Raw genomic sequence first — 20,462 nt, 5'->3', positions numbered from 1 at the left:
TCTCAATCTCCTGACCTCATGATCCACCCACCTCGGCCTCCTAAAGTGCTAGGATTACAGGTGTGAGCCACTGTGCCCGGCCGATTGTATTCTTACCCACTGCTTAGTAGCACCTACGAGAAATCATTCACTCTACCTTGATCAAAGCAATGCAAAACAAAACCCACATAATTCTTGGGAAAAAAAAGTACACCTCAGAGGAAAAACATCAAGACCATTTGTAGAAAACTTAAAAAATTCAGAGAAGCAGCCCTCCGTAAAGTACTGTGGGTTAGTCATTTTATAAAAATATTGTCCAGCGTGTTGAACTGTGGGAAAGGTTTTGGGGTCTGGGCTTGTTGTTCACACCTGGCAGTGGGCGTTTCTCCTAATGTACAGTTTTCAGTTCTGTACACAAGGCTCTTGGCCTTCACCCATGGCATGCACCAATAAATGATTAAACCACCATCCTCAGGGAGGACGAAAACGGCAGGAACATACGTCTGAGCAGCTGAGAGTAATACAGACGACTGATGGCTTCCTTTATCCCCTACCATACACTGCAACTCACAGCTCTGTTCCAAGGCATGGGCTGGTAGCAAGGAGAAACATCTCTGTTAGTACTGACTCAGCCTCTCTCTTTCTCTCTCACTGTGCCTAACCTACAGACACTCGTACATTAACTCTATAAACATTTTCTGAATTGATCTGTACAAGTCATAACTCTTTGTCCTAACTGGCCCCTTATCCTAGGTTCCCTTATGCACTTGACATGTACAATTATATTCCTGTATCTTGGTGCCTGCTTGCAACGCTATGCAAATAAGTGCACAGTGAAAAGGCATTTTCTTACTCACAGCACTGGTGTGACTAAACACAGTATCTGTTTCATTGCACCCCATGTTCTGAAGAAGGCACTGGCTCTCGGTGCTCGCTGCCTTCCGCAGGGCGTGGAGATCCACTTGAGCTCCTGGGTGCAAGCTGAGCTACTGTGGACAATCTGTCCCTCTCACCACATTAGAGGCAGGTTGAACTTGAAGACTTTGAGGCCAGCTGGTGTGGCAGGATAATCCAGAGTCCTAGTTTCCTGGTTCTCAGGTTCCAGCCCACTGCTGCTGTAGCATGTGCCTGGGCAGAATGTGGGATCCAGAGAAGTGTATGTTTTAGGATAAATTGACTTTCCATTTGTTTTGTTTTTGTTTTTCGAAACAAGGCCTCTTTCTGTCACCCAGGCTGGAGTGCAGTGGTGCAATCATAGTTCACTGAAGCCTTGAACTCCTGAGCTCACAAGATCCTCCTGTGGCAGCCTCCCTCAAAAGTAGCTGGGATTACAGGTACGTGCCATCACACCTGGCAACATTTTTTTTGTAGAGATTGGGCGGGGAGGTCTTGTTATGTTGTGCAGTCTGGTCCTGGTCTCAAGCGACCCCACTTCAGCCTCCCAAAGTGCTGGGAGCACTTCGTGTGAGTCACGTGTATGAGCCGCCATGCCCAGCCGCCAATTATTTTTTAAACATCATCACAATTTTGTGTTTGGTAAGATCTACTTTTCTCTCCTTTTTATTATTTTATTATTTTATTTTATTCTCTTAAGCTCAATGGCAAAAACTTTTTCTCCTTTTTAAACTAAAGCTTTGAACTTTAGTCTTTGAACTTTAGTATATATCAGCTGATGGGACATGTGAGAACTTACATGCAGATAAGACTTATTAAAAGATAATTTTTCTGTAAAAGGTAAAATCATTACTCAGATAGACATAGGACATAAAAATGTGCTAAAGATTTGATTCTACTCATGAGAGAACCAGGCAGATATAATAACCAATTCAAAAGAGAAGTGCATGAGCACAAAGTAATTTAGATTGTTTTTCTTTTGCTGTTTTCAAGATTTTTCTCTATCTCTGGCTTTCAATATTTTGACTGCGATGTGTCTGTATGGGTCTCCTTGCATTTATTCACTTGGAGTTTCTTGGATCTACGTATTAGTGTTTTTCAACAAATTTCAGAATTTTTCAGGTATTATTTGTCTGAATTTTTTTTCTCCTATCTCTGCCTCTTGAGCATTCTTTCCTAGGATGAGTATGTTGGTGTGCTTAACAGTATTCTGGGCCGGGCGCGGTGGCTCAAGCCTGTAATCCCAGCACTTTGGGAGGCCGAGACGGGCGGATCACAAGGTCAGGAGATCGAGACCATCCTGGCTAACCCGGTGAAACCCTGTCTCTACTAAAAAATACAAAAAACTAGCCGGGCGAGGTGGCGGGCGCCTGTAGTCCCAGCTACTGCGGAGGCTGAGGCAGGAGAATGGCGTAAACCCGGGAGGCGGAGCTTGCAGTGAGCTGAGATCCGGCCACTGCACTCCAGCCTGGGTGACAGAGCGAGACTCCGTCTCACAAAAAAAAAAAAAAACAAACAAAAACAAAAACAAAAAACAGTATTCTACATTTCTCTGAGGCTCTGTTCATTTTTACTTATTATTTTTCTTAGTGTTCTTCATCTCTGTTAATCTGTCTTCATGTTGGCTGATTCTTCCTTCTGCCAACTCAAATCTACTACAGATCCCCTCTAGTGAATTTTTCATTTTGATTATTTTTCAACTTTAGAATTTCCATTTACTTAAGAATTTTTTTTATATCTTTTTAGTTAACATTCTTCATGAGTCATTATTACCATGGCTTTCTTTAATTCTTTAAACATGGTTTACATTAAAAAACTTTTTTTTTTTTTTTTTTTTGGAGACAAGGTCTTGCTCTGTCACTCAGGCTGAAGTGCGGTGGTGCAATGGTAGGTCACTATAACCTTGAACTCCTGGCCTCACGTGATCCTTTCTCCCCAACCTCCCTAGTAGTTAGGGCTACAGGCTAATTTATTAAAAAAAAAAATATATATATATATATTTTGTAGAAACAGGTTTTCACTGTGTTGCCCAGGCTGGTCTTGAACTCCTGGCCTTAAGCAATCCTCCTGCCTAGAACTCCTGAAGCACTGAGATTACGGGCGTGAACCACTATGCCTGGTCTACTTCGATTTTTAAAACATATTTATAATAGCTGCTTTGAAGTCTTTTTCCAATGTGTCCAACATTTAGGTCCCTTCAAAAGCACTTTTTATTGCCTGACTTTTTTTCCTGTGTATTTGTCACAGTTTCTTTGCATGTCATAAGTTTTTGTTGAAAACCAGACATTTTAGATAATATATTGTAGCAACTCTAGATGCTGAATTCCCCACTACATTGGGGCTTGGTGGAACTGTTGTTTGGGCATTTGTTTATTTAATTCTGAACTAATTCTATGAAGCCTATTTCCTGGTTTGTGTGCAGAGTGTACAATTTCTGATGTTTCTGCTGAGTTTCTTTCTTTTCTCTTTTTTTTTTGAAATGGAGTCTCTCTCTGTCACCAAGCTGGACTGCAGTAGCGCGATCTTGGCTCACTGCAACCTCTGCCTCCCGCGTTCAAATGATTCTCCTGCCTCAGCCTCCTGAGTAGCTGGGACTTCAGGCGTGTGCCACCACACCCAGCTAATTTTTGTATTTTCAGTAGAGACAGGGTTTCACATGTTGGCCAGGATGATCTCAGTCTCTTGACCTCATGATCCACCTACCTCGGCCTCCCAAAGTGCTGGGATTACAGGTGTGAGTCACTGCACCCGGCCTTCTGCTGAGTTTCTTAACCACTGTGTCTGGTACAGTTTCCACCCTACAAGTGGGCTCTGGGTCGGGAAAGGGAGCCCCAGCCCTCTTGGCCACACCTGCATGGAATACAGTTTTTGCAGCACAGAGCTGGGAGAGATGAGAGACACCAGTGGCATGCCCTTCTTAGAGTGAAACTGTGGCCTGGAGTGGAGGCAGAGGGAGCCCCCCATCTTCTTGGGAAGTCACACCTGCTTAGGAAGAAGATAGGAGGGGGATGTGACTCAGGTGCCACAGACTCTTTATTCTTACTGGGATTCAGGAGATTTTCTTGAATAAATATTTCTTCATTTGCGGTATGTCCTTAGGACAACATAATTTTATTTTAATTATTTAAATAATTTTCACCAATTAGGTCAGGTGCAGTGGCCCACACCTGTAATCCCAGCACTTTGGGAGGCTGATGTAGGAGGATCACTTGAGCCCAGGAGTTGGAGACCAGCCTGGGCAACATGGTGAAACCCTGTCTCTATAAGAAGTACAAAAATTAGCTGGGCATGGTGGTACATACCTGCAGTCCCAGCTACTTGGGGGACTGAGGTGGAAGGGTCACTTGAACCTGGGAGATCAAGTCTGCAGTGAGCTGAGATGGCACCACTGCACTCCAGCCTAGGTGACAGAGCCAGACCCTGTCTCAAACAAACAAACAAACAAATAATTTTCACCAATTAAATGGCTCTTCTATAGGGAAAGGACTGCTGAGTTCCTCACATAGCTGTCTCAGATGGTCTACCCATAACTCTTGTGGTGGAATGATATGAGCATAAAAGAAGGCCACGTGGCCTATTGTTCCATGAAAGGGCCATATCTACAAAGCAACCTGGTTGATTGAAAGGAGTCAATCAACCAGAGGAGGAGGCAGACAAATCGTTTTTCAGCATAGGATGACTTACTGGGTAAATTTACAGACAGAAAAGCATGGTCTTGGGGGGGCCACAGACATGTAGATCTCTACACTGCAACCCCTGAAATCTAGGGCTTCTGTCTTGGGGAAAAGTATATGTGCTCTGGAAGGAATGTGTAGGTGGCTATGAGTACCACTATACCTATGATGTCTGCAACAGCATCTCGGATTGTCTTGAAGGAAAAGTGAAAGTTAAGATGAATAGGTGTTCCTACCTAAAGAGTAATACATCAACTAGACATTTGGAAGGCATTCTCTGACTCAGGGTAGGTAGGCAGATTAGCATTTAAAATAAAGTCGCTTTTGTCCCCACACATATGTTTTAGCATATAAAAGTTACATATCAAATTTTAAGTCAAAGTTACTTAAATAAAACCGAAATTTTAAATTTGATTTTGAAAATGTAATTAAATATTTTAAAAGCATACCTTGGAGATATTGTGGGTTTGATTCTAGACCACTGCAATTGCAGCAAAGTGAGTAACAGAAATTTTTTTATACAAGCTATGTTTACACTGTAATGTTTTCAGCCGGCCTTCCTTCCTTCCTTCCTTCCTTCCTTCCTTCCTTCCTTCCTTCCTTCCCTCCCTTCCTCCCTCCCTTCTTTCTTTTCCTTTCCTTTCTTTTCTTTTCCCTTTCCTTCCTTCCTTAGTTCCTTCCTCCCTCCCTCCCTTCTCCTTCCTTTCCTTCTTTCTTTTTTCCTTCCTTCCTTCCTCCCTCCCTCCCTTGCTCTCTGCTTCCCTTTCTTTTCCTTCCTTCCTTCCTTTCTTTCTTTCTCTTTCTTCCCTTTCTCTCTTTCTTTCTTTTTCTTTCTTTCCTTTCTCTTTCTCTCTCTCTCTTTCTTTCTTTCTTTCTTTCTTTCTTTCTTTCTTTCTTTCTTTCTTTCTTTCTTTCTTTCTTTCTTTCTTTCTTTCTTTCTTTCTTTCTTTCTTTCTTTCTCTTTCTCTTTCTCTCTGTCTTTCTCTCTTTCTCTCCTTTCTTTTTGACTGAATTTCACTTCTGTTGCCCAGGCTGAAGTGCAGTGGCACAGTCTCAGCTCACTACAACCTCCGCCTCCTGGGTTCAAGTGATTCTCCTGCCAAAGCCTCCCGAGTAGCTGGGATTACAGGTGTCCATCACCATGCCCGGCTACTTTTTGTATTTTTAGTAGAGACAGGGTTTTGCCATGTTGGCCAGGCCTTTCTCGAACTCCTGACCTCAGGTGATCCACTCGCTTCAGCCTCCCAAAGTGCTGGAAACAGGCGTGAGCCACCGTTCCCAGCCACTATAATGTTTTCTTTTGTGTGCAATAGCATTATGTCTAAAATACCAATGTACATGTGTTAATTTAAAAACACTTTACAGGCCGGGCGCAGTGGCTCATGCCTGTAATCCCAGCACTTTGGGAGGCCGAGGCGGGTGGATCACGAGGTCAGAAGACTGAGACCATCCTGGCTAACACAGTGAAACCCCGTCTCTACTAAAAATACAAAAAATTAGCCGGGCATGGTGGCGGGTGCCTGTAGTCCCAGCTACTCGGGAGGCTGAGGCAGGAGAATGGTGCAAACGCGGGAGGCGGAGCTTGCAGTGAGCCGAGATCGCACCACCGCACTCCAGCCTGGGGTACAGAGCCAGACTCCATCTCAAAAATAAATAAATAAAAAAATAAAAACACTTTATAGCCGGGTATGGTGGCTCACACCTGTAATCCCAGCACTTTGGGAAGCCAAGGCAGGCGGATCACTTGAGGTCAGGAGTTTGAGACCAGCCTGGCCAACATGGTGAAACCCCACTCTACTAAAAATACAAAAATTAGCCTGGCGTGGTGGCGTGCTCCTGTAATCCCAGCTACTCTGGAGGCTGAGGCAGGGGAATTGCTTGAACCCAGGAGGCAGAGATGGCAGTGAGCTGAGATCGCACCACTGCGCTCCAGCCTTGGTGACAGAATGAGACTCCGTCTCAAAAAAATAAAATAAAATAAAATAAGACAACAGTAAAACTTGCTGCACAGATTGAAAGTTTTCTCTGTAACGTGATGTTTGATGCCATTTTGCCCATCCATAGTAGAAATTCTTTCAAAATTGAAGTAAATCCTATCGAACCCTGCTGCCGCCTTATGGACTAAGTTTATGTAATATTACTTATTCTTTGTTTTCATTTCTTTTGTTTTTTAAGAACAACTCAGCAAAATAAAATTCCTGTTTATTGTTGGACAACATTGTTTCACACGTATATCAAACAGACCAAAACACACACACACACACACACACACACACACACACACACAAACAAACAAACGCGGCAACTTTATAGACAAGAAAGGAAAAAAAAAAAAAGAAATTTTTTATCTTTAGCCTTTTTAACCATCTCATACAAACTAAGTACATACACAAACAAGTTACCGGAATGCTCAGAGTAAGATTGTTTTTCTATTGTCTTTTTTTTTTTTCAAGTTTTTTTGCTCCTTTGAAATTATAATGAACATGGTCACGCCATAAGTAAAGTCAGAAGTAGGACAGAGAACGCTCCAAAGGTTGGTTTGGTTATCTAAGATCACGTCTCAAAAAAAAAAAAAAAAAAAAAAATGGGTGACCCTAGGCCAGGTGCTGTAGCTTACGCCTGTAAACCCAGCTGCTTGGGAGGCTGAGGCAGGAGGATTGCTTGAACCTGGGAGGCAGAGGTTGCAGTGAGCTGAGACCATGCCACTGCACTCCAGCCTGGGGGACAAGGAGAGAAACTATCTCACAAAAAACGGCTGACCCTAACAATATGTCCAAAAATATAAAATGTAAGTAAAAAATACAAATTTCCTTTTTAAGTATTTTTTATGGAGGTGAATTTATACTAATAATCATAGTAATATTCCTATAACAAGATTTTTAAATTAAAAAAAATTTTTAAATTTTACTTTAAGTTCTGGGATACATGTGCAGAACGTGCAGGTTTGTTACATAGGTATACGTGTGCCATGGTGCTTTGCTGCACGCATCAACCTGTCATGTAGGTTTTAAGCCCTGCATGCATTAGGTATTTGTCCTAATGCTCTCCCTTCCCCTCCCCCACCCCCCATCCCTGTCCCGAAAGGCCCCAGTGTGTGATGTTCCCCTCCTTGTGTCCATGTGTTCTCATTGTTCAACTCCCACTTGTGAGTGAGAACGTGCGGTGTTTGGTTTTCTATTCCTGTGTTAGTTTGCTAAGAATGATGACTTCCAGCTTCATCCATGTCCCTGCAAAGCACATGAACTCATTCTTTTTTATGGCTGCATTTAAAGTACTTTGAAGAAAAAAAGCAGGGCCTTGGAAGTTTTGGTTCTTTTTTCCTCCCCTGTTGCAAATTCTCATGGTTTGGGTTGGGTGGTAGAGAGCGCGTGTCGTCTGCAGGCGGTCTCTCTACTTGAAGGTGACTACATTTGGATTCTGAGATGGGAAGTGGAGGATGACTAGGTCGCAGCCATTTTTTTTTTTTTTAGTTTAATGTTTCCTTTTTTGCTGTCTAGTCGTCCTCATCAGTCTTCTGCTTCTTGCTATTGACATCATCATCCTCATCATCTTCAGCTGCCCACTTGCCTGTAGCAAACTCAGCTTCCTCGTCTTCATCTCCATCCTCTTCCTCACCATCACTTTCTTCTTCTTCATCTACCTCATTGTCAGCCTCCTGCTCCCAATTTTCCTCATTAGCGTTCCCGTTAGCAGAGGCATCTCTTCCATTTCCACCTCCTCCACAACTTTCTTCTTCTCCTTTAAGTCCTTGGTGGTGATCTTGGAGTTGGTGTCTATGGCTGCATCTGACATGGTGGGGCACGCCGGTGATCCAGTGCAGGGGATTAAAAAGAAAGCAAGAATTCCAGGACTCTGGCAATAAAGCTGCTGGAGTCCGTGGTGGAGGAGGAACCAAGGAGTCAGACGAGGAACAATGCAAACATGGCTTTTCAGAGCAGCCAGCGGGGGCTGTTTTCATTTCAACAGTGTTCACAGGATCTTCACCAGGAGTAGATTCCACCTCAAGAAACCCTCTTGGTGCATGCATAAGCAGCAACTTCTTATCCATAGAAGTTTGATCATGAGATTGCAGCAACTCAGCCACATCTTCAGGTTCCACCTCTAATTCTGCTTCTCTTGCTGTTTATACCACATCTGCGGTGACTTCTTCTACTGAAGTCTTAAGTCCCTCAAAGTCATCCACCAAGGTTGGAACCAACTTCTTCCAAACTCCTGTTAATGTTGATATTTTGACCTCTAGCCACAAATCATGAATGTTCTTCAGGGACTCTAAAATGATGAATCCTTTCTAGAAGGTTTTCAACTTACTTTGCCTAGATCCATCAGACAAATCACTATCTATGGCAGCTATATCCTTACAAAATATATTGCTTGAATAAGAAGACTTGAAAGTTAATATTACTCCTTATTCCATGAGCTGCAGAATGAACGTTGTGTTAACAGGCATGAAAACATTAATTTTCTTGTATATCTACATCAGAGCTCTTGGGTGACCAGGTACATTGTCAATGAGCAGTAATATTTTCAAAAGAGTCTCTTCTTCTTAGCAGTAGGTCTCAACAGTGGGCTTAAAATATTCAGTAAATCTGGCTGGGTGCGGTGACTCACGCCTGTAATCCCAGCACTTTGGGAGGCTGAGGTGGGCAGATCACAAGGTCAGGTGATCAAGACAATCCTGGCTAACACGGTGAAACCCATCTCTACTAAAAATACAAAAAATTAGCCAGGCATGGTGGCATGCGCCTGTAATCCCAGCTACCTGGGAGTCTGAGGCAGGAGAGTCACTTGAATTCGGGAAGTGGAGGTTGCAGTAAGCCAAGATCCAGCATGGGCGACAGAGTGAGACTCCTTCTATATATATATATTCAGTAAATCATTCTCTAAATGAGATGTGCTGTCATGCAGGCTTTGTCATTCCACTTCCAGAGCACAGGCAGAGTAGCTTTAGCATGATTCTTATGAGCCACAGGATTTTTGGAATGGTAAATAAGCAGTGACTTCAACTTAAAAGTCACCAACTGCATTAGCCCCTAACAAGTCAGCCTGTACTTTGAAGCTTTGAAACCAGGCATTAACTCCTTTCTAGCTAGAAAAGTCCTGGATGGCATCTTCCAATGTAAGGCTGTTTCTTCTAAATTGAAAATCTGTTATTTACTGTAGCCACCTTCATCAATGATCTTAGCTAGATCTGGATAACATGCTACAGGTTCTAAGCCAAACTTGCTGTTTTACCTTGCATTTTCATTTATGGAGATGGCTTCTTTCCGTAATCTTTATGAACCAACCTCTACTAGCTTCTAACTTCTTTCTGCAGCTTCCTCACCTCTCTTAGCCTTCATGGAACTGAAGAGAGTTCCAGCCTTGCTCCAGAATAGGCTATGGCTTCAGGGAATATTGTAGCTGGCTGGATCTTCTATCCAGACCACTAAACTTTCTTTGTAACAGCTATAAGACTGTTTCACTTTCTTTCTTTCTTTTTTCTTTTTTTTTAATAGATTCTTGCTCTATTGCCCAGGCTGGAGTGCAGTGGCACAATCTTGGCTCACTGAAACCTCCACTTCAGTTCAGGCGATTCTTGTGCATCAGCCTCCAGAGTAGCTGGGATTATAGGTGTGCACCACCATACCCAGCTAAATTTTTTTTGTATTTTTAGTAGAGATGGAGTTTTGCCATGTTGTCTAGGCTAGTCTCGAACTCCTGACCTCAAGTGACCTGCCCACCCACCTTGGCCTCCCAAAGTACTGGGATTACAGGTGTGAGCCACTGTGCCCAGCCAAGCTGCCGTGCCCAGCCATGTTTCACTTTCTTATCGTTTATGTGTTCCATGGAGTGGCACTTCTAATTTCCTTCAAAAATTTTTCCTTTGAATTAACAGCTTGGCTAATTGGTGCAAGAGGCCTAGCTATTCGCCTGTTTCAGGTTTCTACATGCCTTCTTCATTTCTAATTTAATCATTTCTAGCTTTTGACTGAAAGCAAGAGACGCATGATTCTTCCTTTCACTTGAGCAGTCAGACTACAATATTTATTAAGTTTTGCCGTCTTACTGGGCATGGTTCCTGGTGCCCCCCAGAATTACAATAGGAACATCAAAGATTACTGATCATAGATTACCATAACAAATATAATAATAATGAAAAAGTTTGGGTCGGGCACGGTGGTTCATGCCTGTAATCCCAACACTTTAGGAGGCCGAGGCAGGTGGATGACGAGGTCAGGTGTTCAAAACCAACCTGGCCAAGATGGTGAAACCCCATCTGTACTAAAAATACAAAAAATTAGCCAGGCATGGGGCCACGTGCCTGTAATCCCAGCTACTTGGGAGGCTGAGGCAGGAAAATCACTTGAACCAGGGAGGCAGAGGTTGTAGTGAGCCAAGATGGCACCACTGCACTCCAGCCTGGGCGATAGAGTGAGACTCCATCTCAAAAAAAAAAAAAAAAAAAGAAAAGAAAAAGAAAAAGAAAAAGTTTGGTGGCCGGGTGCAGTGGTTCATGCCTGTAATCCTAACACTTTGGGAGGCCGAGGTGGGCAGATCACTTGAGGTCAGGAGTTCGAGACCAGCCTGGCCAACATGGTGAAACCCTGTCTTTACTAAAAATACAAAAATTAGTCAGGCGTGGTGGCATGCACCTGTAGTTCCATTTACTCGGGAGGCTGAGGCTGAGGAATCCTTTGAACCCAGGAGGTGGAGGTTGCAGTGAGCCGAGATCACGTCACTGCATTGCAGCCTGGGCGACAGAGCGAGACTCTGTCTAAAAAAAAAAAAAGAAGAAAAGAAAAAAAGAAAAAAGAAAGAAAAAGTTTGAAATATGGCAAGAATTACCAAAATGTGACACAGACATGAAGTAGAGCACTTGCTGTTGAAAACATGAGGCCGATAGACTTACTTGATGGAGGGTTGCTGTAAACCTTCAGCTTGTAAAACAGCACTATCTGCAAAATACAGTGAAATGCAATAAAACAAGGTATAGCCTGTAAAAATATTTTTATGCAAAAAGAAACTGTCCACAATTTTAGTGTTCAATGTCCATCTAGTTGCCAACATAAAGAAATGGCATCACATTTCACACATTACATCTAGATCCAATTTATCCAAACCTAGAAGTGATATGAGGTTTTTACTATTGCAAAATTTAGTTTAATTTAATTTTTTAAATTTTGTAGAGACAGAGTCTCAGTCTGTTTCCCGGGCTCGTCTGGAGCTCCTCGGCTCAAGCAGTCCTCGTGCCTTGGCATCCCAAAGTGCTGGGATTACAGGTGTGAGCTACCACGTGTAGCCACAAATATTCTTTAGAACTGTGACAAATATTGCACTGATTTGGGAGTACTTCCAGAATCAGGAATTGGACAATCAATACAAGTGGGAAAATGTGGCTGGTCGCGGTGGCTCACGCCTGTAATCCCAGCACTTTGGGGGGCCATGGTGGGCAGATCACCTGAGGTCAGGAGTTCAAGACCAGCCTGGCCAACATGGTGAAACACCATCTCTACTAAAAATATGAAATTAGCTGGGTGTGGTGGTGCACGCCTGTAATCCCAGCTACTTGGGAGGCTGAGGCAGGAGAACTGCTTGAACCCGGGTGGCAGAGGTTGCAGTGAGCTGCGATCATGCCATTGTACTTCAGCCTGGACAATAGAGCGAGACTCTGTCTCAAAAAAAAGAGTAGGGAAATGTGTTTTGTTATACAAAAATCATTTGTATTTCTGCTCTCTGAAAGTAGGAATTGACAAGCTTATTAATTAGTTCTTTTTATTACCAAGCGCCTGTGCTGCTCACATTCTTCCCACATCTTGAGTCAGTGCTTGCCTCCGAAGAACCCACAAATCTAGATAGCAGCCAGACACTGTCACCTTTGATTCTGAAGACATAGGGCAAGTGATGTGGAGAAGCCTTTCTCTGGGGCCTGAACAGTGTGAGTCACAAATGCCTGTGTCGAAGGCTCTAGATTGTGCCGCACTATCACCGTTCACCAGATCCAAGCAACGTAAGTGCCTGCTGTTCATTTTTTATTTTTCTGAGACAGAGTCTTGCTCTTTCATCCAGGCTGGAGTGCAGTGGCTCGATCTTGGCTCACTGCAAGCTCTGTCTCCCGGGTTCACGCCATTCTTCTGCCTCAGCCTTCCGACTAGCTGAGACTACAGGCACCCGCCACCACGCCCGGCTAATGTTTTGTATTTTTAGTAGAGACGGGGTTTCACCATGTTTGCCAGGATCGTCTTGATCTCCTGACCTCGTGATCCGCCCGCCTGGGCCTCCCAAAGTGCTGGGATTACAGGCATGAGCCACCGCGCCCGGCCAGTTTCCTGTTGTTCTTTAGTAATTTTCCATTTGTACATCTGTGATTTGGGGTTTTCTAAAGTGCGAAGTCCAGGAATGGCACTCTTCTTGTGCAAGTATAAAGGTGAAAGAGTTTTACACTCCTCTTCGGCCAGTGTTTTCTTTTTTCTTGTTTCTAACAATTCTAACAATGCCCCTGGCTCCTAAAACTGCAATATTTGTCCTTGTAACAGGCTCAACAGGCATATCTATTTCTTAGAATATTTGCATAGTAACACAAAGGCAAAAATAATGCCAACTGGTAAAAACAGAAAAGATGTTAATTTGCAACTCTGTTGTTTAATAAAGGAGTAGATAATTAAGGTGCCCTAGGCAAGGATTCAATATTAAGTGAGCTTTCTGGTATTTCCTCCTTACAGACCGTTCTACCTCCTGGATGGTCGTGATCATCGGGTGTGGCTGACTTGGAAGACTGAACCTGGGCTGGGCGGCTGATTTAAGTCCCTTTGGGCTGCAGCAGCTGGTCTTTCAGGTAGCTGAAAAAGTCAGACAGGCCCTAATAGACTTGTTTGACAACATTTCTTTGGTCTCTGAATACAATTGCCATATTTCTTGTTCTCCTAAGGCTCTAATAATGACCAAAGAACCCTAGTTCATTTTCTTTTTTTTTTGAGGCGGAGTCTTGCTCTCTTGCCCAAGCTGGAGTGCGGTGGCGCGATTTCGCCTCACTGCAACCTCCACTTCCCGGGTTCAAGCGATTCTTCTGCCTCAGCCTCCCAAGTAGTTGGGACTATAGGCATGCGCCACCATGCCTGGCTAATTTTCGTATTTTTAATAGAGATGGGATTTCACCATGTTGGCCAGGCTGGTCTTGAACTCCTAACCTCAGGTGATCCGCCCACCTCGGCCTCCCAAAGTGCTGGGATTACAGGCATGAGCCACCACGCTTGGCCTCATTTTCTTTTTTTTGAGATGGAAGTCTCGCTCTGTTGCCCATGCTGGAGTGCAGTGGTGCCATCTTGGCTCACTGCAACCATTGCCTCTCGAGTTCAAGCAATTCTCCTGTCTCAGCCTCCCAAACAGCTGGGATTACAGGCGTGCGCCACCACGCCCAGCCAATTTTTGTATTTTCAGTAGAGAAGTGGTTTCCCATGTTGGCCAGAATGGTCTCAAACTCCTGACCTCAGGTGATCTGCCCACCTTGGCCTCCCAAAGTGCTGGGATTACGGGCGTGAGCCACCATGCCCGGGCCCTAGTTCATTTTCTAAGATTATAGCCAACCATTTCCTGGGACATGGGAAGTCCTTCCACCTTCCCATGTACTCTCCTTTTAGAAGAATGAGTTTGATAGCAAGGGAGGCCTACACCACAGCCCAGTATTGTGGTAATGGGTGCAATCTAAAAGAAATGTGACACGAACTCAAAGGTTTTGCTTGTGAATTAATTCAGTTCACATTTCCTAAGAGTTTACTATATACTAACTCCTGGGGTAAGTACTGTAAACTGTTGTATCAATGAGTGACAGAAAACACACGGGGCCAGTAGAGACACAGAGGAGGGGCACTTGGCCAGCTCAGGTACTGGAAGGTTCCCTATCCAGTGTTCCCTACCTGGCCAGTGAGGCTCACGGAGTAACACGGGGCATCAGCACACGAAAGGCAGAGGATGAGATTCTAGCAGGAAAACTCTACCCTGGCCACCAGTCCCCAGAGAGGAAGGGTTGAAAATTAATGGCCACATTGTACTTAGCCTGCAATATTAATAACCTATGCTGTGCCTGCTTTGGCAGCAGATATACTAAAATTGGAACCACACAGAGAAAATTAGCATGACCCCTGTGCAAGGATGACAGGCACATTTGTGAAGCGCTCCACATTAAAAGGTAGTAGCAATAATACTAGCTGTGTGCTAAAGGCGCCTTTGTGGAGCAGTTTTCTGGAGTAGCAGGAGACTTATTTTTAATGATTATTTCTCCAACACCAGGCACTATTGGTGCCGTGGACATAGCGATGAACAAAATATAGCAGTCCTGCCTTCATTGAGGTAAGCTCCTAGAACAGAGACAGTGGAGAATCAATTAGACAGATAATAATCCATGCTCTGAAGAAAAATGTGTGGCAGGGCACCAAGGCTCATGACTGTAATCCCAGCACTTTGGGAGGCGGAGGCAGAAAGATCGCTTGAGTCCAGGAGTTTGAGACTAGCCTGGACAACATAGTAAGACCCTATCTGTGCATAAAATTTTAAAAATGGGTTGGGTGTGGTGGCTTATGCCTGTGGTGCCTGTTGCTGGGGAGGCTGAGGCAGGAGGATTGCTTTAGCTGAGGAGTTGGAGGCTGCAGTGAGCTATGATCAAACCATTGCACTCCAGCCTGGGCGAGAGAATGGGACTCTGTCTCAATAAATAAACAAACAAATAAGAAAAATGAAGCATGGAGTAAGAGCTGTGGTTAGGGAAGGCCTCTCTGAGGAAGTGACCAGGTAAAAGGAGGAAGTAAGCCATGAGAAATTTATAAAGGCTGGGTAATGTATAAAGAAAAAAGGTTTAATTTGCTCATGGTTCTGGATTCTGTATAGGAAGCTTGGTGCCAGCATCTGCTTCTGATGAGCCCCTCAGGTGGCTTACAGTCATGGCATAAGGCGAAGGGAAACAGGCGCATCACAAGGAGAAAGCAGGAGTAAGAGAGAGAGAGAAGGGGGAGGTCCCAGACTCTTAAACAACCAGATTTGTTTTCTTTTTTTTCTTGAAATGGAGTCTCACTCTATTGCCCAGGCTGGAGTACAGTGGCGCAATCTCGGCTCACTGCAAACTCCGCCTCCTGGGTTCAAGTGATTCTCCTGCCTCAGCCTCACGAGCAGCTGTGACTATAGGCATCTGCCACTATGCCTGGCTAATTTTTGTATTTTTAGTAGAGACGGGGTTTCACCATGTTGCCCAGGCTGGCCTTGAACTCCTGACCTCAGGTGATCTGCCCACCTCGGCCTCCCAAAGTGCTGGGATTACAGGCGTGAGCCACTGTGCCTGACCAAAAACGTGTTTTGAGGCCCCTAGTTTGCTATTGTCCTGGACATACTAGCCTTCTTACTGGTTTTAAAAGGGGTGTAAATGATTTGGTGTGTCTTGATAGGTCTCATTTTATTTTGCTTCAAAGGCCACAAACTATAATTATCATTGATTTTTGTTCTGTTGAAAAGGCCGGGCGCGGTGGCTCAAGCCTGTAATCCCAGCACTTTGGGAGGCCGAGACGGGCGGATCACAAGGTCGGGAGATCGAGACCATCCTGGCTAACACGGCGAAACCCCGTCTCTACTAAAAACACAAAAAATTAGCCGGGCGAGGTGGCGGCGCCTGTGGTCCCAGCTACTCGGGAGGCTGAGGCAGGAGAATGGCGGGAACCCGGGAGGCGGAGATTGCAGTGAGCTGAGATCTGGCCACTGCACTCCAGCCTGGGCGACAGAGCGAGACTCCGTCTCAAAAAAAAAAAAAAAAAAAAAAAAAAAAAGAAAATGTCGCCGGGCGCGGTGGCTCAAGCCTGTAATCCCAGCACTTTGGGAGGCCGAGACGGGCGGATCACAAGGTCAGGAGATCGAGACCATCCTGGCTAACCCGGTGAAACCCCGTCTCTACTAAAAATACAAAAAACTAGCCGGGCGAGGTGGCGGGCGCCTGTAGTCCCAGCTACTCTGGAGGCTGAGGCAGGAGAATGGCGTGAACCCGGGAGGCGGATTGAGATCCGGCCACTGCACTCCAGCCTGGGCGACAGAGCGAGACTCCGTCTCAAAAAAAAAAAAAAAAAAAGAAAATGTCTTTGTCAATATCCCCAGAGGTATACAGCTTGTGAAAATCGTCCAAGATTAAAAGAATGTCTGTCCCCTGGATATTTACTTAGGGAGTGAGGATAATGATCTCTTTGCAACTGATATTCTGCTTCAGAATATCATTTCTACCCAAATCAGACCAAAAAAGAGTTTGTTTTTTTCTTCAGGCTTTCCATCTGGGCCCTTTGTACCCACCGCGTTTTCTATGTGATGATTTGCCAGAAGAATACTCCATTTCAACAAACAGGTCTATGGAAAGAAGCAAACTAATTACATGCAGCTTCTTTTATGCCTGTGGCCCAGATTTAGGAGTTCCAGACCAGCCTGGGAAACAGATTTAGAAATGGAATCAAGCATTGACAGTGCTGTGATTGCTGAAGGCAGTCTACCTATCCACGAGCGCGGCCCGTGCTGGCAGGGTTCGAAAACCTTGTCTGAGTTGAGGAACGAGAAGGGGGCACCCCCAGGCCATCTCCCATGACCTTTGGAAGGTGCAGAAAAGCCTCAACGTCTCCATAGGAAGAAGCACAAAGTTGAGAGGAAGGGCAGAGCTCACATGCTGTCCAGGTGGCCTCTGCAACAAATAATAGGACCCCCCTCTGGAGATTGGAAAGTAGATTTCCTGGTGGGGCCAGGGAAGACTAGGCTGGGTTTTCTGAGCAGGGCTTTGTTAAAGAGGGGACACCATCTATGCAGAGCCCACCCTATCCACAGAGGCCAGCAGTAATAGATGGAACCAAGTCCATCTGGATCTGGGGCCTCCTCACCTTGGACCTATAGCCAGCTACATTAAGACACCTCTGCTGCCTTCTTCCGTGTCCTGACCACTTCCATTTCCTGCTCTCTACACCAGGGCAGTTAGGAAGCGAGGCCTTGCAAAGAGAGGAGGCAGCAGGTATCACAGAACTGGACCAGGCCCACTCCCCAATCTCCTCATTCTCCCAGCAAGCAGTGTGAGTGCCCAGCTTGTGCTGGGAAGAGGAGGTGAAGCACTGTGAACCAGATATGTGAGTGGGGCTTGAAACAGGGCTGGTCTGAGCTTTACCAGGCTAAAGTGATGAATCTGCCCAAGATATTGCTAAAGGACTGAAGGGAGTTGGCATAGAGTGATTGGAAGCAGTGATTAGAAAATAGAAAATGGGCTGGGTACCATGGCTCATGCCTGGAATCTCAGCACTTTGAGAGGCCAAAGAAGGCAGATTGCTTGAGCACAGGAGTTCAAGACAAGCTTGGGAAACATGGCAAAACACCATCTCTTGTTTTTTGTTTTCTTTTTTGAGACAGCGTCTCAGTCCGACGCCTAGGCTGGAGTACAGTAGCGTGATCTTGGCTCACTGCAACCTCTACCTCCTGGGTTCCAGCGATTCTCCTGCCTCAGTTTCCTGAGTAGCTGAGATTACAGGTGCCCACCATCATGCCTGGCTAATTTTTATATGTGTAGTAGAGATGGGATTTCACCACATTGGACAGGTTGACCTTGAACTCCTGACCTGAAGTGATCTGCCCACCTCAGCCTCCCAAAGTGCTGGGATTACAGGGGTGGGGCCCCATGCCCGGCCAAAACCCCATCTCTACAAATACAAAAATTAGCCGGGCATGATGGTGTGTGCCTTACTACAGGTACTCAGGAGGCTGAGATGGGAGGATGGCTTAAGCCCAGGAGGCAGAGGTTGCAGTGAGTCAAGATCACCCCACTGCACTCCAGCCTGGGCAACAGCCAGACCCCATCTCAAAAATAAAAAAAGAAAGAAAAAGAAAATGGTTTCATGTTCAGGTGAGGTCTCAGTGAGGTGAGACTTCTCAAGAAAACAACTGCACTTAGATTCCTGTCTGGATACATTTTCCCCTCTCCTTTGATGTCCCCAGTCCGCCTCTTCTCTGACACTGGCCGTTCTGTCCTGAGGCCCTCTTCCCGAACAGCCCTGCAGCACTTTCTGCTACCCTTCTGTTTGGAACACTCAGAAACCAGAGGTGCAACAGTAAGTTATTGACCTGTTCCTGCAGACTCCCTGTTTCCTTGGGAGCTGTGGCCCGGGAATTGCGTAGTGGTAGGAATCTAGCCCTGAGACTGCAGATCACTTAGGAATTTCTTCTGTGAGAACATTCACAAAAATCAGAGAGAGGATTTTGCCAGTGAGTGCAGCCATTCTCTGTGAGTCAGTAACCCTCTGCCCTGCATCCATCCCCGCAGGAAGGACCTGCCAAGAACAATCGTCTCCATGGATGAGCAGCCACCCGTACTGCCTGGGACAGAGCAAGTCCTCTGCAGCAGGGTGCGTTCACTGTGTAATTATAGTCTGAGTTGTTTTGCTGGGTTACTCTATGTTTATCACATATTTTGACACCTCCTTGACAGCATGTGGATGCCCCAATTTTGTGTTTGCCCTGCTGGTGGTTACAGTAAATCAATAATATTAGATAAGAAAAAACAAGTAAACCTCTCAAGCCCTAAAATGCAATAAAATCTGTCATAAAAAAAACGGGTACGAGGAAATTCGAGGGTTATCCTGGATGAGCCACACCCAGAACTATGCAGGGGACGAGGTCTGCAGGTTCCCCGCTCTACCTTGGTGTCACCCAGGCATCTGAGAAACTCATCCACAGAGACCAGCATGAAGCTGCCATTCCCCAGAATGAGGAGTCTCCAGGGCTGGAGGAGAGGCAGTCCCGGGATGCTCAGCTGGTTGCAACCCCAGTCCCCACTTGCATCTCACCCCAATCAATAGCTCTATCATCAGGATTTAGGTCCCTTTTTTTTTTTTTTGAGATGGAGTCTTGCACTATGGCCCAGGCTGGAGTGCAGTGGTGTGATCTCGGTTCATTGCAGCCTCCACCTCCCAGGTTCAAGCGATTCTCCTGCCTCAGCCTCCTGAGTGACTGGGATGACAGGTACTCACCACTGTGCCTGGCTAGTTTTTGTATTTTTAGTAGAGACAGGGTTTCATCATGTTGGCCAAGCTGGTCTCAAACTCCTGACCTCAGGTGATCTGCCCGCCTCAGTCTCCCGAAATTCTGGGATTACAGGTGTGAGTTACCTTGCCTGGCCTCAGGTCCCATTTCTTTCCCATGCAAGAAATGGTCGTTGAGAATCAGGACTAGGAAATGTACATGGGTGTGGGGCATCCTGTTATGACAGAGAGCAAGAAATTATCAAAGACAAATTTGTTCCAAGTTCACAGAATCTATTAAATAACTGGCCTGTACTCTTAGGAAATGTCAAGGTCATGAAAGACAGAGACTGAGGAGCTGTTCCAGAGTAAGTGAAACTAAAGACACAGAGATAAATGCAGTGTTTAATCATGGATTAGGTCCTGGAACAGACTTTTTTTTTTAATTAAGGACATTGTTGGTCAACTGGCAAAGTATGAATAACTCATAGATTAAATAATAGAATTGTATGAATATAAGTTTCCTAATATTGATCATTGCTCATGACTATTTAACAGTATGTTCTGTTCTTTACTCCAATATTTAGAGGAAAGGGACACTGTTGCGATTCATTCTCAAGTGGCTAAAATGATATATGTATGTATGCCTATATATGAGAGAAAAATAATTAAACAAATGTGGTAAAATGCTAACAACTGGGGAATCTGGATAAAGGGCATATGGGAGTCTGTTGTATTAACCTTGCAACTTTTCTGTAAGTCTTATTTCAAACTAAAAAAAAATTAACAAAGGAGGCTGGGCGTGGTGGCTTACGCCTGTAATCCCAGCACTTGGGAGGCTGAGGTGGGTGGATCACCTGAGGTCAGGAGTTCAAGACCAGCCTGGCCAACATGGTGAAAACCCGTCTCTACTAAAAATACAAAAATT

The 20,462-nt window shown here is 45.0% G+C and overlaps 1 protein-coding gene, 1 long non-coding RNA gene, 1 other non-coding gene and 1 pseudogene across 3 annotated transcripts in view; 2 read left to right on the top strand and 2 right to left on the bottom strand.

The window, feature by feature from the left end:
• The window catches only part of CYGB (cytoglobin), a 326,406-nt gene that overhangs the window by 113,934 nt on the left and 192,010 nt on the right, over window positions 1–20,462 (bottom strand). The gene's annotated exons all lie outside the window — the stretch shown is intronic.
• LOC126939296 (uncharacterized) lies at window positions 1,128–19,502 on the top strand. Its single transcript, XR_007720337.1, has 3 exons — window positions 1,128–1,313; window positions 13,247–13,359; window positions 18,838–19,502. It is a non-coding gene; the product is annotated as an uncharacterized LOC126939296 (long non-coding RNA).
• Window positions 8,041–8,425, bottom strand: LOC126939279 (prothymosin alpha-like; annotated as a pseudogene).
• LOC126940114 (U6 spliceosomal RNA) lies at window positions 14,605–14,707 on the top strand. The gene has a single exon (XR_007720625.1). It is a non-coding gene; the product is annotated as a U6 spliceosomal RNA (small nuclear RNA).

The sequence above is a fragment of the Macaca thibetana genome, chromosome 16, assembly GCF_024542745.1.
Source record: "Macaca thibetana thibetana isolate TM-01 chromosome 16, ASM2454274v1, whole genome shotgun sequence".
Classification (NCBI taxonomy): Eukaryota; Metazoa; Chordata; class Mammalia; order Primates; family Cercopithecidae; genus Macaca; species Macaca thibetana.
This window is presented reverse-complemented; position numbering and strand designations above follow the sequence as displayed.